Raw genomic sequence first — 14,658 nt, 5'->3', positions numbered from 1 at the left:
TGTGGAATACAACTGATGTATGTAGCACTAAGAAGTGTTTCTTAAGGGTTCTTTTAGGTGTTCTTGGTAGAACTGTTTCTACTTGAAGAACCATTTAGTATAATTTAAGGTTCTCTGCTAACTCAATTTGATTTTTATGGATTTTTTTATTTTGCCACATATAAATGCACATAACATTTTAATGAAAAGCAACGCATAATATAGAAAAGAGTACGTGAGCTTAAACATGTTGCACCCTCACTTTATAATGCAGCATTAACACTCTGTTAGTACATTACAATTTACAAAGGGTAAAGGAAAGTTTTGTGTAAGGGGAATTAGCTCAAATGGTAGAGCGCTCGCTTAGCATGCGAGAGGTAGTGGGATCGATGCCCACATTCTCCAGTACACAAACATTATGATCATTTTGCAATCTGAAAAGATGAAATTAGGGTAAAATTCGTTGCAGCATCAACCATAAGGCTAGTCTGTCCGTGTTACAATGTCAGTAACGCCCTATTTACGCTAAAACAGTTTTGTTTACATACCTTTTTTGTTTTGTTTTGACAGAAACGCATGAACTTATAATTTTTTATAATGTTTTATTATTTGACACTGTTACAATTGATACATTATAAAGTATTGTACATATTTAAGTTCGGTGGCATAATTGGCTTGCTTTTAAAAACGACTACAGTGCGCCATCTACAGGCCATTCTTGGTACGTCTTGTTAAAACGTAGCCAATGGAAAACTGGTGCCCACACTTCTGTGGCTTGGGATCTACTATTTCAGTCAACAGGTCATCGGGATCTACTTTTTAAAAAGGTTGGTCTCATCATTTTTCAAGAATGCTTTAAAGCTTTTTTAAATGCGCTTTATTGAAAAAGGCGCATTTTAAATGCGCCTTTTTAAAGGCGCCCTGTCCAGGGTGTATTTTTGTCTTGAGCCCAGTGTTCGTGACACTGGACCCACGCTTGCCCTGTAATGCTGAATATCAATACAGGCAAATGAAGCGCATTTAAAAAAGCTTTAAAGCATTCTTGAAAAATGATGAGACCAACCTTTTTAAAAAGTAGATCCCGATGACCTGTTGACTGAAATAGTAGATCCCAAGCCACAGAAGTGTGGGCACCAGTTTTCCATTCACGTGCCGTCAAACCATCGCAAAGCATCACACTAATTTATCCACTCACTCACACATACAGGTGCAATTTAGAGCAGCAATTACACCTACTGGCACGTTTTCATACCCGGAGGAAAGCCACGTATACATGGTGAGTATACACCGATCAGCCATAACATTAAAACCACTTCCTTGTTTCTACACTCACTGTCTATTTTATCAGCTCCACTCACCATATAGAAGCACTTTGTAGTTCTACAATTACTGACTGTAATCCATCTGTTTCTCAACATGCTTTTTTATCCCCCTTTTATGCTGTTCTTCAATGGTCAGGACTCTCCTGTGTTGTGCTGGTATGAGTGGATAAGACATAGCAGCGCTGCAGGTTTTTAAACACCTCACTGTCACTGCTGGACTGAGAATAGTCCACCAACCAAAAACATCCAGCCAACAGCGCCCTGTGGGAAGTGTCCTATGACCACTGATGAAGGTCTAAAAGATGACCAACTCAAACAGCAGCAATAGATGAGCAATCGTTTCTGACTGTCTCTACAAGGTGGACCAACTAGGTAAGAGTGTCTAATAGAGTGGACAGTGAGTGGACACGGTATTTAAAAACTCCAGCAGCGCTGCTGTGTCTGATCCACTCATACCAGCACAACACACACTAACACACCAACACCATGTCAGTGTCACTGCAGTGCTGAGAATGATCCACCACCTAGATAATACCTGCTCTGTGGTGGTCATGTCAATAATTGTAGAACTACAAAGTGCTTCTATATGGTGAGTGGAGCTGATAAAATAGACAGTGAGTGTAGAAACAAGGAGGTGGTTTTAATGTTATGGCTGATTAGTGTAAACTCACACACTGCTGTATGTGCTTGCATGACTGTAGGACGCGTTTTCAGTGCATTACCGTAATATCCATAAAATGTGTCCTTGAGATTTCAGTGCAGAAAAGTTTGTGTAGAGACTGCAGCAGCGGATACTGTGTTTGTTTAGATTTTGAGGTCATACTTTATTAACAAGGTAAGTTTATTTTTCAAAGAAAGGTTTGTGTATATTAGCTTCTGGATATTTTCGGATGCTACGGACAAAACTGTGTTGTACTGCTATGATGATACGACTATGTTCCAAACCCTTTTAGACTCTTCCACCACCGTTAGCGCTTCTCTCAGTTAGTTTAGCTCTTTACATATATTATCTACTGTATCCCTTATCTTTACAAACCCAATTCCAAAAATGTTTAGACAGAAGGGAAAATGTCAATGTAATATACAGCAATTTGTAAAAGATGTTATTTATATTCTAGCATACAAACATACATCGCTCCAAAATATGAATGAACGCTTCAGCCAGGGTTGCCAGATTGCGCATTTAAAAGCCCGCCAAAATGCATGGAAAACCGCCCAAACATACTCACGAAAAACAGCCGATAATCAGCGCTTAAACAATATTAAACCAGTTAAACATGACCTACTACTGCTGATATCTCACAAATCAGTGATTATAAATTATTAATGGCATATCTTTTCACATTATTATGTATGGTAGAGGGTTAAATATGTAAATTTGTTTAAAGCATGAGCTGTCAGAAGTGGGATTCGAACCCACGCCTTCAGGGAAGACTGCGACCTGAACGCAGCGCCTTAGACCGCTCGGCCATCCTGACTAGCTGGGGTACCATTGATACCACCCTCGCCCCACATGGTCTAAGATTTGCACAAACTGCTTAATCTTTTCACATTATTATGTATGGTAGAGGGTTAAAGACGTACATTTGTGTAAAGCATGAGCTGTCACAGTGCCTTAGACTGCTAAAACCATTCTGTCTAGCTTGGACACTGTTGACGCCACTCCCGCCCCACACAGACTAATATTTGTACAAAATGCTTAATCTTTTCACAAATTATTATGTACAGTAAATGTACTGACTGTAATACATTTGCTGCACTGTACACTTTGTCACTAGGCTGTAAACCATGTATCAATAGAAAGGGAGCCCCATATGAGCACTCCAACTGACCAAATAATGTTTTTGGCACTGTAACGGCACTAGCATGTTAGGGTGTGTTTTCTCTGGTATGAGTGTATTAGGTACAGCCTTCTTGTTGGGTTTTTAACTGACTGGATTATTTATTAAGATTATTTATTATTCATTAAGAACTCAAACCCTGTTTGTGCTCATTGTAGGCTATTAAATCGTCCACTAGATAGCATAATATGAACACAGTTAGAAAGTAAAACGATGTCCATTACTAATAAATAAATAAATAAATGTCTGTTATTAATAAAGCTACTTTGAATCTTGAATCTACTATCAAAGTTTCATCGCATGCTGACCTCTGTGGAATACAACTGATGTATGTAGTACTAAGAAGTGTTTCTTAAGGGTTTTTTGGTGACTTTTATTTTTGGCCAGGTGGTGTATGTTAAAGTTTGTAATTCAAGTCACATCCTTGTGGACACATCCTTGTGAGGATTGACATGTTTTGCAGAGCCTGGATAGCTCAGTCGGTAGTGCATCAGACTTTTAATCTGAGGGTCCAGTGTTCAAGTCCCTGTTCGGGAGAGTTGGTTCTTACTGCATTAGGTAAGCGATAATGTCCTGTACTACATGGTTTGTTTAGAATGATGAAGAATTTGTACTTTGTGAGTTTTTTGTAAGTGAACTAGCATGTACTTGATAAGCTTGAAATAATAGCACACTGTATGTGTTAACATGTTCTCCACACCAACTAGTTGTACGCCCAGCTGTTTCAAACAGACTGTAGTAAATAGAGGACCGTTTAAATCTCTAATTTCATTTACATTTTACATTTTCTGCATTTAGCAGACGCTCTCATCCAGAGCGACTTACAGAAGTGCTTCCATAGTAAACATTTCATTTCTCAAGTTTTAGTAAACAACAGTCGAAGAACACAAATCTGCTGAAACCTGTTAGAACCAGTGGGTTTTTTTTTTTTTTGGAAATGGATAAGTACAAGTCAGCTTAAGTGCTTAGTAAAAAGGTGGGTTTTTAATCGTTTTTTAAAGACAGCAAGAGACTCAGATGTTCGGACGGACAGAGGAAGTTCATTCCACCACTTGGGTGCTAGAACAGAGAAGAGCCTTGATGCTTGTCTTCCTTTAGTCCTGGGTGGAGGATCAAGTCGGGCGAGACTAGTGATTCGGAGGTTGCGTGGTACAGAGCAGGGGTTTGATTAGACCGCGAAGGTAGCTTGGGGCTGGTCCATTTTTGGCTTTGTAGGCGAGCATCAGTGTTTTAAGCCGAATGCGTTCAGCTACAGGAAGCCAGTGAAGAGAACGCAGCAGTGGGGTGATGTGGCAGTGTTTAGGTTGGTTAAAAACCAGACGGGCAGCTGCATTTTGAATGAGCTGCATAGGAGTGGTAGGAGAAGCCATGGGAGGCTATGACCTTACCCAGAGAGCGGGTGTAGATAGAGAAAAGAAGTGGGCCAAGTACAGAGCCCTGAGGAAAACCGGTTGAGAGAGTGCATGGGGGAGATATGGATCCCTCCATGACACTTGGTAGGAGTGCCCTTCGAGGTAGGAGGCCATCCATTGCCATGCTGAACCTGTTACTCCAAGGTTGGAGAGAGTGGACAGGAGAATGCTGTGATTCACTGTGTCGAAGGCTGCAGAGAGGTCAAGAAGAATGAGGACCGATGACAGTTTGGCTGCTTTGGCTGCATGAAGCTTCTCAGTAACAGCTACAAGTGCTGTTTCCGTAGAATGCGCTGCCTTGAAGCCAGACTGGTACGGATCGTGGAGGTCATTCTGAGTAAGAAAGGAAGATAGTTGGTTATAGACAGCACGTTCAAGAATTTTGGATAGAAAAGAGAGGAGTGAGACAGGTCTGTAGTTGTTAATGTCTGTAGTGTCTAGTGTAGGTTTCTTAAGAAGGGGAATGACCTGAGCCTTCTTAAATGCAGTAGGGACAACACCTGATGTCAGGGAGTTGTTGATGATGGGTGTGATGAAGGGGATTAGGTCCTGTGAGATGTCTTTAAGGATGGTGGATGGTATAGGGTATTTTTAAAGAAAACTTTGTGTATATTAGCTTCTGGATATTTTCGGATGCTACGGACAAAACTGTGTTGTACTGCTATGATGATACGACTATGTTTCAAACCTTTTTAGACTCTTCCACCACTGTTAGCGCTTCTCTCAGTTAGTTCAGCTCATTAAATATATTATCTACTGTTTCCCTTATCTTTACAAACCCAATTCCAAAAATGTTTAGACAGAAGGGAAAATGTCAATGTAATATACAGCAATTTGTAAAAGATGTTATTTATATTCTAGCATACAAACATACATCGCTCCAAAATATGAATGAACGCTTCAGCCAGGGTTGCCAGATTGCGCATTTAAAAGCCCGCCAAAATGCATGGAAAACCGCCCAAATATACTCACGAAAAACAGCCGATAATCAGCGCTTAAACAATATTAAACCAGTTAAACATGACCTACTACTGCTGATATCTCACAAATCAGTGATTATAAATTATTAATGGCATTTGAAATAATAAAAAACTAAGACTAAGATTTGTACTAACTTTTGTATCTTTTCACATTATTATGTATGGTATAGGATTAAAGATGTAAATTTGTACAAAGCATGAGATGTCAGAAGTGGGATTCGAACCCACGCCTCCAGGGGAGACTGCGACCTAAACGCAGCGCCTTAGACCGCTCGGCCATCCTGACTAGCTAGAGTACCACAGATACCATCCTCGCCTCACAAGGAATAATATTTGTACAAACTCCTGAATCTTTTCACATTATTATGTATGGTAAATGTACTGACTGTAACCCATTTGCTGCACTGTACACTTTGTCACTATGCTGTAAACCATATATCAATAGAAAGGGAGCCCCATATGAGCACTCCAACTGACCAAATAATGTTTTTTGGGTGGACCATTGTTAGCACTGTAACGGCACTAGCGTGTTAGGGTGTGTTTTCTCTGGTATGAGTGTATTAGGTCCAGTTTTCTTGTTGGGTTTTTAACTGACTGGATTATTTATTAAGATTATTTATTATTTTTTAAGAACTCAAACCCTGTTGTGCACCACCCTTAGGCCAGACTTGGTACTCTGGTCCCCTTCATTGAAGTCTGTATACATCACAGAGCTCACAGTTCCATGGGAGAATTCAACAGAAGAGGCCTATGAGCGCAAGAAACTGCGCTACACAGAACTGGCAGCAGATGCTCAGCAACGAGGATGGAACGCGAAAGTCTATCCAGTTGAAGTGGGATGCAGAGGTTTTGTGGCTTCTTCCACCATCAGGCTGCTGAAAGAACTTGGCATCCATGGACAGGCTCTACGACAAACAATTAGATCAGTCTCTGAAGCGGCCGAAAGAAGCAGCCAGTGGATATGGATCAAGCGGAAGGACCATTGCTGGGCTCAAAGAGCATCGACAGGACCCGCTCACTAATTCCCCCCACACCCCATCCCATTAGAGAACCCAGGTCACAACCCTCCAGGAGGAGGATGAACAAGGTATACGATTAGTGCTAGGCTTGACTCGGGGAAGAGGACACCCCCTGCCTTGCATAGTCCCGTGGGCTGCGCCACTTAAATAACCAGGCAATTCTCATGATTGGGCATGGGACACAAGCTCAGGTTTGATCATCCTGTAGCTGTATCGAACCCACGCCTCCAGGGGAGACTGCGACCTGAACGCAGCGCCTTAGACTGCTCGGCCATCCTGACTAGCTGAGTCATCCTCAACACCATCCTCAACACCATCCCCACCCCACACGGACTAATATTTTTATATACTCAGAATGTGGCTCCGCCCATCCCGCCACTCACCAACCCAACTACTGGAGGACCAACACTGGTTCTAAACCACCACCAGGTGAGAACCACCCTGAGGAAAGTCAATGCAAGCAAAGCAGCAGATCCAGATGGAGTTCCCGGCCGGGTGCTGAAAGCATGTGCCGACCAGCTTACAGAGGTGTTTACCAGCATATTCAACCTCTCACTCCAACAAGCTGCTGTCCCAACGTGTCTCAAATCCTCCACCATCGTTCCAGTACCCAAGAAATCAGCTTCATCATGCCTGAATGACTATCGTCCAGTGGCTCTAACACAACACCCATAGTCATGAAATGCTTCAAGAAGCTGGTGCTTTTACACATCAGAACAGTCATCCCATGTGGCCTGGACATGTATCAGTTTGCCTACCGACCAAATCGCTCAACAGAGGACGCCATAACAACAGCACTCAACACCGCGCTGACACATTTGGAGGAACTTGACAGCGATGTGAGGATTTTATTTGTGAACTTCAGCATCCTAAACACAGGAACGCCGCAGGGTTGTGTGATAAGCCCTATGCTTTTCACACTTTTTACACAGGACTGTACCACCATTCACAATTCCAACAGAATAATTAAAATTTCAGATGACACAACTATAGTTGGACTGATCTCCAACAATCATGAAATTGTCTACTGGCAGGAGGTAGCTCACTTGTCTGATTGGTGTACATTAAACAACCTGGCTCTTAACACCTCTAAGACAAAGGAGATCGTCATTGACTTTCGAAGAACAAAGGAGATAAACCACCTCCCCCTGCACATCCATGGAAACAAGGTGGAGATGGTGAAAAGCCTGAAATTCCTCAGAGTCTACGTGTCTGACCAGCTGACGTGGACCGTTAACACCTCACACCTGATTAAGAAGGCTCAACAAAGACTCTTCTTTCTCAGGAAGCTGAAAAAGGCCAAACTACGGCAGAACCTACTAGTAAACTTTTACAAGAGCACAATAGGAGACGGAGTCGCCGTACAGGAAGGAGGTGGAGGACCTAACATGGTGGTGCAGAGACAACAACCTCATCCTCAATGTTCAGAAAACCAAGGAGATGGTTGTGGATTTCCGCAGGACTGGTACATCCCCTCCTCCTCTACTCATTGATGGATTAGCTGTGGAGATGGTCCCCTCCGTCAAGTACCTTGGGGTTCACCTGACGGACACGCTCACCTGGCATACCAACACCATGGCTGTCATAAAGAAGGCCAACCAACGCCTGTATTTCCTGAGGAAGCTGAGGAGGGCAGGTCTTCACACAGACATCCTCAGGTCCTTCTACAGCTGTGTGGTGGAGAGCACCCTGACCACCTGCCTAACTGTGTGGTATGCTGGCTGCACTGTGGCAGAAAAGGAGGCGCTGCAGAGAGTGGTAAAGTCTGCACAGAGGACCATCGGATGCAGCTTACCACCCATCGGGGACATATACACAACCAGGTTCGTGACCCCACCCACCCTGCACACGGACTTTTCACCCCCCTTCCCTCTGGTAGGAGGCTGCGCTGCATCCGAGCAAAAACAACAAGACTGAAAAACAGCTTCTTTCCGGATGCAGTCAGACTGCTAAATTGCTCCACCCCTCATGTACTGTCTATTCACCAGTTACCTTAAACACCTGTGACCTGGTGCTGCCTTTTATCTGCTGCTATACTGAATCGTGCACTTTAGATCTGCATAAAGCTGCTGTAGTTCCTGTGCAATACTTGAATGTAAATGTAAATATTTAAAATTCATATCTTAGTTATCTCTTCTAGTTTTTAAGTCTTAAGTTTTATTTTTACTAAACATAGTTTCTCTTACTATTTATATTTTATATTTTATTATGTTTACACACACCGAGACCTGAGTAACTGCATTTCGTTCTAATCATGTACATGGTTTTGAATGACAATAAAGCTGAGTCTGAGTCTGATAGAAAGTATTCTGACCAGCAATTTCACAGAGTGGTATTCAAGCTGCACTGCCGCCGAGTGTAAGGATCTGCATCGCGTAGTGAAAACAGCTCAATGGATTATTGGCACAGTTAGTATTTAATATTTAAAGCAAAAATGTAAATTAACTTAAAAGTGCACATATTTTTATTGTTCTTTCTTTTTTTTGTGATTACTACTACTGTCTTTCTTCTACTGCTGCTACTCTATTGGAGAGATGCCACTCGAAATTGCATTGTACTTGTGTATAGTGACAATAAAGATTCTATTCTATTCTTCTATTCTATGCTGCATTATAAAACGAGGGTGCAACGTGTTTGAGCTCACGTACTCTTTTCTATATTATGCGTTGTTTTTGAACCATCACAGACTCAGTTTATTTCAAACGTTGATCTTAGCCTTTAGGACGAACAATGTGAAGTCTTTTATAAAGTGCATTTTTTCTTTGATTTTGTTCTTGTTGCAGCTCTGCTGGAGGGTTATTTTCTTGGTGTTTGTGGTGGTGGTGGTGGTGGGGTCTTTGTTCCCATTTTGGTTTATTTAGTATATGATGTACTTTACATCCATTTAAATAATGTGAACATTTCCATTTTTGTCGTAAAATACTGCTGTAACAATGTAAATGGACGCTGAATAAACATACTTAAATGGATATTTAAATATTTAATTACATATTTAAATGGATGTAAAGTACATCATATACTTAATAAACCAAAATGGGAACAAAGACCCCACCACCACCACCACCACAAACACCAAAAAAATAACCCTCCAGCAGAGCTGCAACAATAAACAGTGCAAGATCAGGATGAATACATGATTCAGTTTCTCACATTTTCAGTGATCAAAAGCCTGGGTCCTGGCATCCATATGGATGTTACTTTGACACGTAGCACCTACCTCAGCATTGTTGCAGACCATGTTCACCCTTTGATGAAAACTGTATTCCCTGATGACTGTGTCCTCTAAAGAAGTAGATTTGTATAAATCATTAGCTGTCAGAAGTGGGATTCTAACCCACGCCTCCAGGGGAGACTGCAACCTGAACACAGCGCCTTAGACCACTTGGCCATCCTGACCTGAACGCACAGTATGAAAGACAATTTTCCTCAACACCCCCACATGGCCACAGATTTGTACGAACTGCTGAATCTTTTTACATTATTATGTATTTTAGAGGGTTAAAGACATAAGTTTGTATAAAGCACTAGCAGTCAGAAGTTCAAACCCACGCCTCAATGAGAGACTGTAACCTGAACGCAGCTCGTTAGACCGCATCCTGACTAGCTTGGGTACCATCAACACCACCCTCGCCCCACACGGACTAATATTTGTACGAACTTTTCACATTATTATGTACAGTAAATGTACTGACTGTAACCCATTTGCTGCACTGTACACTTTGTCACTAGGCTGTAAACCATATATCAATAGAAAGGGAGCCCCATATGAGATCTCCAACTGACCAAATAATGTTTTTTGGATGGACCATTGTTAGCACTGTAACGGCACTTGCATGTTAGGGTGTGTTTTCTTTGGTATGAGTGTATTAGGTACAGCCTTCTTGTTGGGTTTTTAACTGACTGGATTATTTATTAAGATTATTTATTATTTTTTAAGAACTCAAACCCTGTTGTGCTCGTTGTTTGCCTATTAGTTCCTCGTTGCCTTGTTGCTGTAGCTCAAGCAGCTTGTTCTGTTGAAACTGTGACTATAGTCTATCAGGGAGCAGTGGCTGAGCCGTGGCTGAGCATTGGGGAGCAGGGGCTGAGCATTGGGAAGCCATGCTCATATAGTGGTTAGTACTCTGCGTTGTGGCCGTAGTAACTCCGGTTCGAATCCAAGTCACGGCACTGTCTTTTTGTATGCCGTGCTTCAAAGGTTTCTATTCTCTCCTCGGGCAAGAGACCGAAATGAGGCTGGAGCTTCAGGAAAGTCAGAACCATAGTCAAACAGGGGCCAGTGGCGCAATGGATAAAGCGTCTGACTACGGATCAGAAGATTCTAGGTTCGACTCCTGGCTGGCTTGGTTTCCTTATGCCTTTTTTTTTGTCTCTCTAACTCCTTGTGTATGGAGCACCAACAATGCATCCAACAATGGAGGTCTTGTCAAAGTGAAAAAGACTTGTCAGAGCCGAAAGAAGTGGCTGATGCTGTTGGAACTATGACTGCAGTCTATCAGCCGACATGAGCCACCAGTGGCAGACTGCTGGGAAGCCGTGATCGTATAGTGGTTAGTACTCTGCGTTGTGGCCGCAGCAATCCAGGTTCGAATCCGGGTCACGGCACTGTCTTGTCGTATGCCGTGCTTCGAAGGTTTCTATTCTCACCTTGTTCTAACTCCTTGTGTATGGTTCTCTGTACCCCAGATCCAACAATGCAGGTCTTGTCAAGGTGACAAAGACTCCGTAGAGCGGAAAGAAGTGGCTGATGCTGGCACCAGCCGATACTGAGCTTTGCAGTTTCCCATATGGTCTAGTGGTCAGGTTTCCTGGTTTTCACCCAGGTGGCCTGGGTTTGACTCCCAGTATGGGAATTGCCTTCTATGATTGGACTTGAGCAAAACTTTGCCCATTACTTCCTCTGCGCCTTGTTGCTGTAGCTCAAGCAGCTTTTTCTGTTGGAACTATGACTGCAGTCTATCAGGGGGCAGCCAACATGAGCCACCAGTGGCAGACTGCTGGGAAGCCATGATCGTATAGTGGTTAATACTCTGTGTTGTGGCTGCAGCAACCCCGGTTCGAATCTGTGTCACGGCACTGTCTTTTCGTATGCCGTGCTTCGAAGGTTTCTATTCTCTCTCTTTTTTTGTCTCTCTAACTCCTTGTGTATGGTTCTCTGTACCCCAGATCCAACAATGCAGGTCTTGTCAAGGTGACAAAGACTTGGCAGAGCGGAATGAAGTGGCTGATTCTGGCGTCAGCCGGTGCTGAGCCTTGCAGTTTCCCATATGGTCTAGCGGTCAGGATTCCTGATTTTTACCCAGGTTTTTGACTTCCGGTATGGGAATTGGCCTTTATGATTGGACTCGAGCAAAACTCTGTGTATTAGTTCCTCGGCGCCTTGTTGCTGTAGCTCAAGCAGCTTGCAGTTCAAATCTTAGGCCATGTGGGGGTGTTGAGGAAAATTGGCATTGGTAACGTGCAAGCAAGTCAGGATGGCCAAGCAGTCGTTCAGCTCGCAGTCTCCCCTGGAGCCGTGGGTTCGAATTCCCCTTCTGACAGCTCATGCTTTATACCTTCAAAATGGGAACAAAGATGCAAATGCACATGAGGTATTACAGTTACATATAATCACTAACACCCCACCACCACCATTAAAAAGAAAACCCTCCAGCAGCACTGCAACAAGAACAGAAGTATCTCCTACAAGTCCAACAAAATCAAAGAGAATGCACTTCATAAAAGATCTCATCCCCGAATATGGCTGCATGTTGGCACTGTCGGCTGACTGAGACTTTTTGAACTGCACTATTTTGGCCCTTACATAAAGCAGCATCAACCCTTAAGTCCGTCTGTCAGTGGTACAAAGACAGTTATGCAGCATTAACGCTCTGCTCTGTCAGTACATTACAATTTGCAAAGGGTAAAGGAGGTTCAGAGTAGGGGGAATTAGCTCAAATGGCAGAGCGCTCGCTTAGCATGTGAGAGGTAGTGGTATCGATGCCCGCATTCTCCAGTGCAGAAAAATTATGATCATTTAAGGCATCACGTAATATGAAACTTGTTGCGTCAATGCTCACTGAAACGCAGCATCAAAATGTACAATCTTACAATGATGCTCTATTTTCACTCAAATCATTTTTTAATTTTTTTAAAGATTTTTTAAAATTGACAAACGCAATAACTTCTTATTTTTCAGTTTTGAAATGTTTTTGGTTAAAGCAGCGGTACGTGACATTTTGTTGGTTTTTTATCTGGTGAACTGCTTTGTAAAAGATGAACAGCTGAAACTCACGCCATCCCCTTTAAATGCAGCATCAACCCTTAAGTCAGTCTGTCAGTGGTACAAAGACAGTTATTATTTTTTTCAGTTCGTCCTAAAAGCTGGGATGAACATTTTAAATAAACTGAGTCTGTGATGATATAAAAGCACCACATAATATAGAAAAGAGTATGTGAGATTAAACACGTTGCACTCCTACTTAATGCAGCATCAATGCTCTGTTAATCCATTAAAATTTACAAAGAGTAAAGGATAGTTTTTGTAATAGAAAACTAAGACTAACTAGGACTAAGATTTGTACGAACCGTAATATCTTTTCACATTATCATGTATGGTAGTGGGTTTATGACATAAATTTGTATTAAGTATGTGCTGTCAGAAGTGGGATTCAAACCCACGGCTCCAGGGGAGACTGCGACCTGAACGCAGCGCCTTAGACCGCTCGGCCATCCTGTCTAGCCAGGACATGATTAATACCACTCTCACCCCACACGGACTAAGATTTGTACAAACTCCTTAATCTGTAACCTATTTGCTGCACTGTACACTTTGTCACTAGGCTGTAAATCATATATCAATAGAAAGGGAGCCCCATATGAGATCTCCAACTGACCAAATAATGTTTTTTGGGTGGACCATTCTTAGCACTGTAACGGCACTAGCGTGTTAGGGTGCGTTTTCTCTGGTATGAGTGTATTAGGTACAGCCTTCTTGTTGGCTTTTTAACTGACTGGATTATTTGTTACGAACTCAAACCCTGTTTGTGCTTGTTGTAGGCTATTCAATCGTCCACAAGATTGAATAATATGAATACAGTTAATATTGTATTATATAATAGAATGACTATAAAGCTGAGTCTGAGCTTAAACACTTGCACCCTGACTTTATAATGCAACATCAACGCTCTGTTAGTACATTAGTAAAGGTGGGGTCTTCGTAAGGGGAATTAACTCAAATTGTAGAGCGCTCGCTTAGCATGCGAGAGGTAGTGGGATCGATGCCCGCATTCTCCAGTGCAGAAACATTATGATCATTTGGCAGCAACTCGGAATCTGAAATGATAAAATTAAGGCGAAATTCGTTGCAGCATTAAACTTTAGGCCAGTCTGTCAGTGTTACAATGTCATTAACACCCTATTTACTCTTAAACAGTTTTATTTACATACCTATTTTGTTTTGACAGAAACGCATGAACTTATAATGCTACAATATTAAAATGCACCAGTTTTATTTCTTAGTTTGATCGCTGTTATTGATATAACTGAAATGATATTATTGTTATCTTTTTTATTTACTTTTTGAAGTTTTTTTGAAAAAAAGACTCACAGTGATCATTACCAGGATAAAACAGGCAGTGAATGAATGAATGTATTCCATAATAAGAAACAATAAGAAGATCCATCATACCACCAGGTGGTGGAAGTGTGATTGTGTGGGGATGCTTTGACATTTGGGTGACTTCATGGGAGTCTTAATCGATTGAACCAGGAATAATGAACCACTGCCCTGATTCTCAGTGCTGAGAATCATCCACTATCTAAATAATACCTGCTCTGTGGTGGTCCTGACCATTGAAGAACAGAGTGAGCAGTCTACAGTCAGTAATTGTAGAACTACAAAGTGCTTCTATATGGTAAATGGAGCTGATAAAATAGACAGTGAGTGTAGAAGCAAGGAGGTGGTTTTAATGTTATGGCTGATTAGTGTAAACTCACACACTGTTGTATGTGCTTGCATGACTGTAGGACGCGTTTTCAGTGCATTACCGTAATATCCATAAAATGTGTCCTTGCGATTTCAGTGCAGAAAAGTTTGTGTAGAGACTGCAGCAGCGGATACTGTG

General features: G+C 42.0%; 4 non-coding genes across 4 annotated transcripts; 2 read left to right on the top strand and 2 right to left on the bottom strand.

The window, feature by feature from the left end:
• The first annotated feature begins 311 nt into the window (after positions 1-311).
• On the top strand, positions 312-384 carry trnaa-agc (transfer RNA alanine (anticodon AGC)). Its single transcript has one exon. It is a non-coding gene; the product is annotated as a tRNA-Ala (tRNA).
• A 2,312-nt stretch (positions 385-2,696) lies between these two features.
• trnal-cag (transfer RNA leucine (anticodon CAG)) lies at positions 2,697-2,779 on the bottom strand. Its single transcript has one exon. It is a non-coding gene; the product is annotated as a tRNA-Leu (tRNA).
• Positions 2,780-5,737: 2,958 nt separating this feature from the next.
• Positions 5,738-5,820, bottom strand: trnal-uag (transfer RNA leucine (anticodon UAG)). Its single transcript has one exon. It is a non-coding gene; the product is annotated as a tRNA-Leu (tRNA).
• A 5,514-nt stretch (positions 5,821-11,334) lies between these two features.
• On the top strand, positions 11,335-11,406 carry trnae-uuc (transfer RNA glutamic acid (anticodon UUC)). The gene has a single exon. It is a non-coding gene; the product is annotated as a tRNA-Glu (tRNA).
• The last annotated feature ends 3,252 nt before the right edge of the window (positions 11,407-14,658 follow it).

The sequence above is a fragment of the Trichomycterus rosablanca genome, chromosome 10 (genome assembly GCF_030014385.1).
Source record: "Trichomycterus rosablanca isolate fTriRos1 chromosome 10, fTriRos1.hap1, whole genome shotgun sequence".
NCBI classification, from domain to species: domain Eukaryota; kingdom Metazoa; phylum Chordata; class Actinopteri; order Siluriformes; family Trichomycteridae; genus Trichomycterus; species Trichomycterus rosablanca.
Note: the sequence above shows the minus strand (reverse complement) of the source record. Positions and strands in the feature narration are given on the sequence as shown.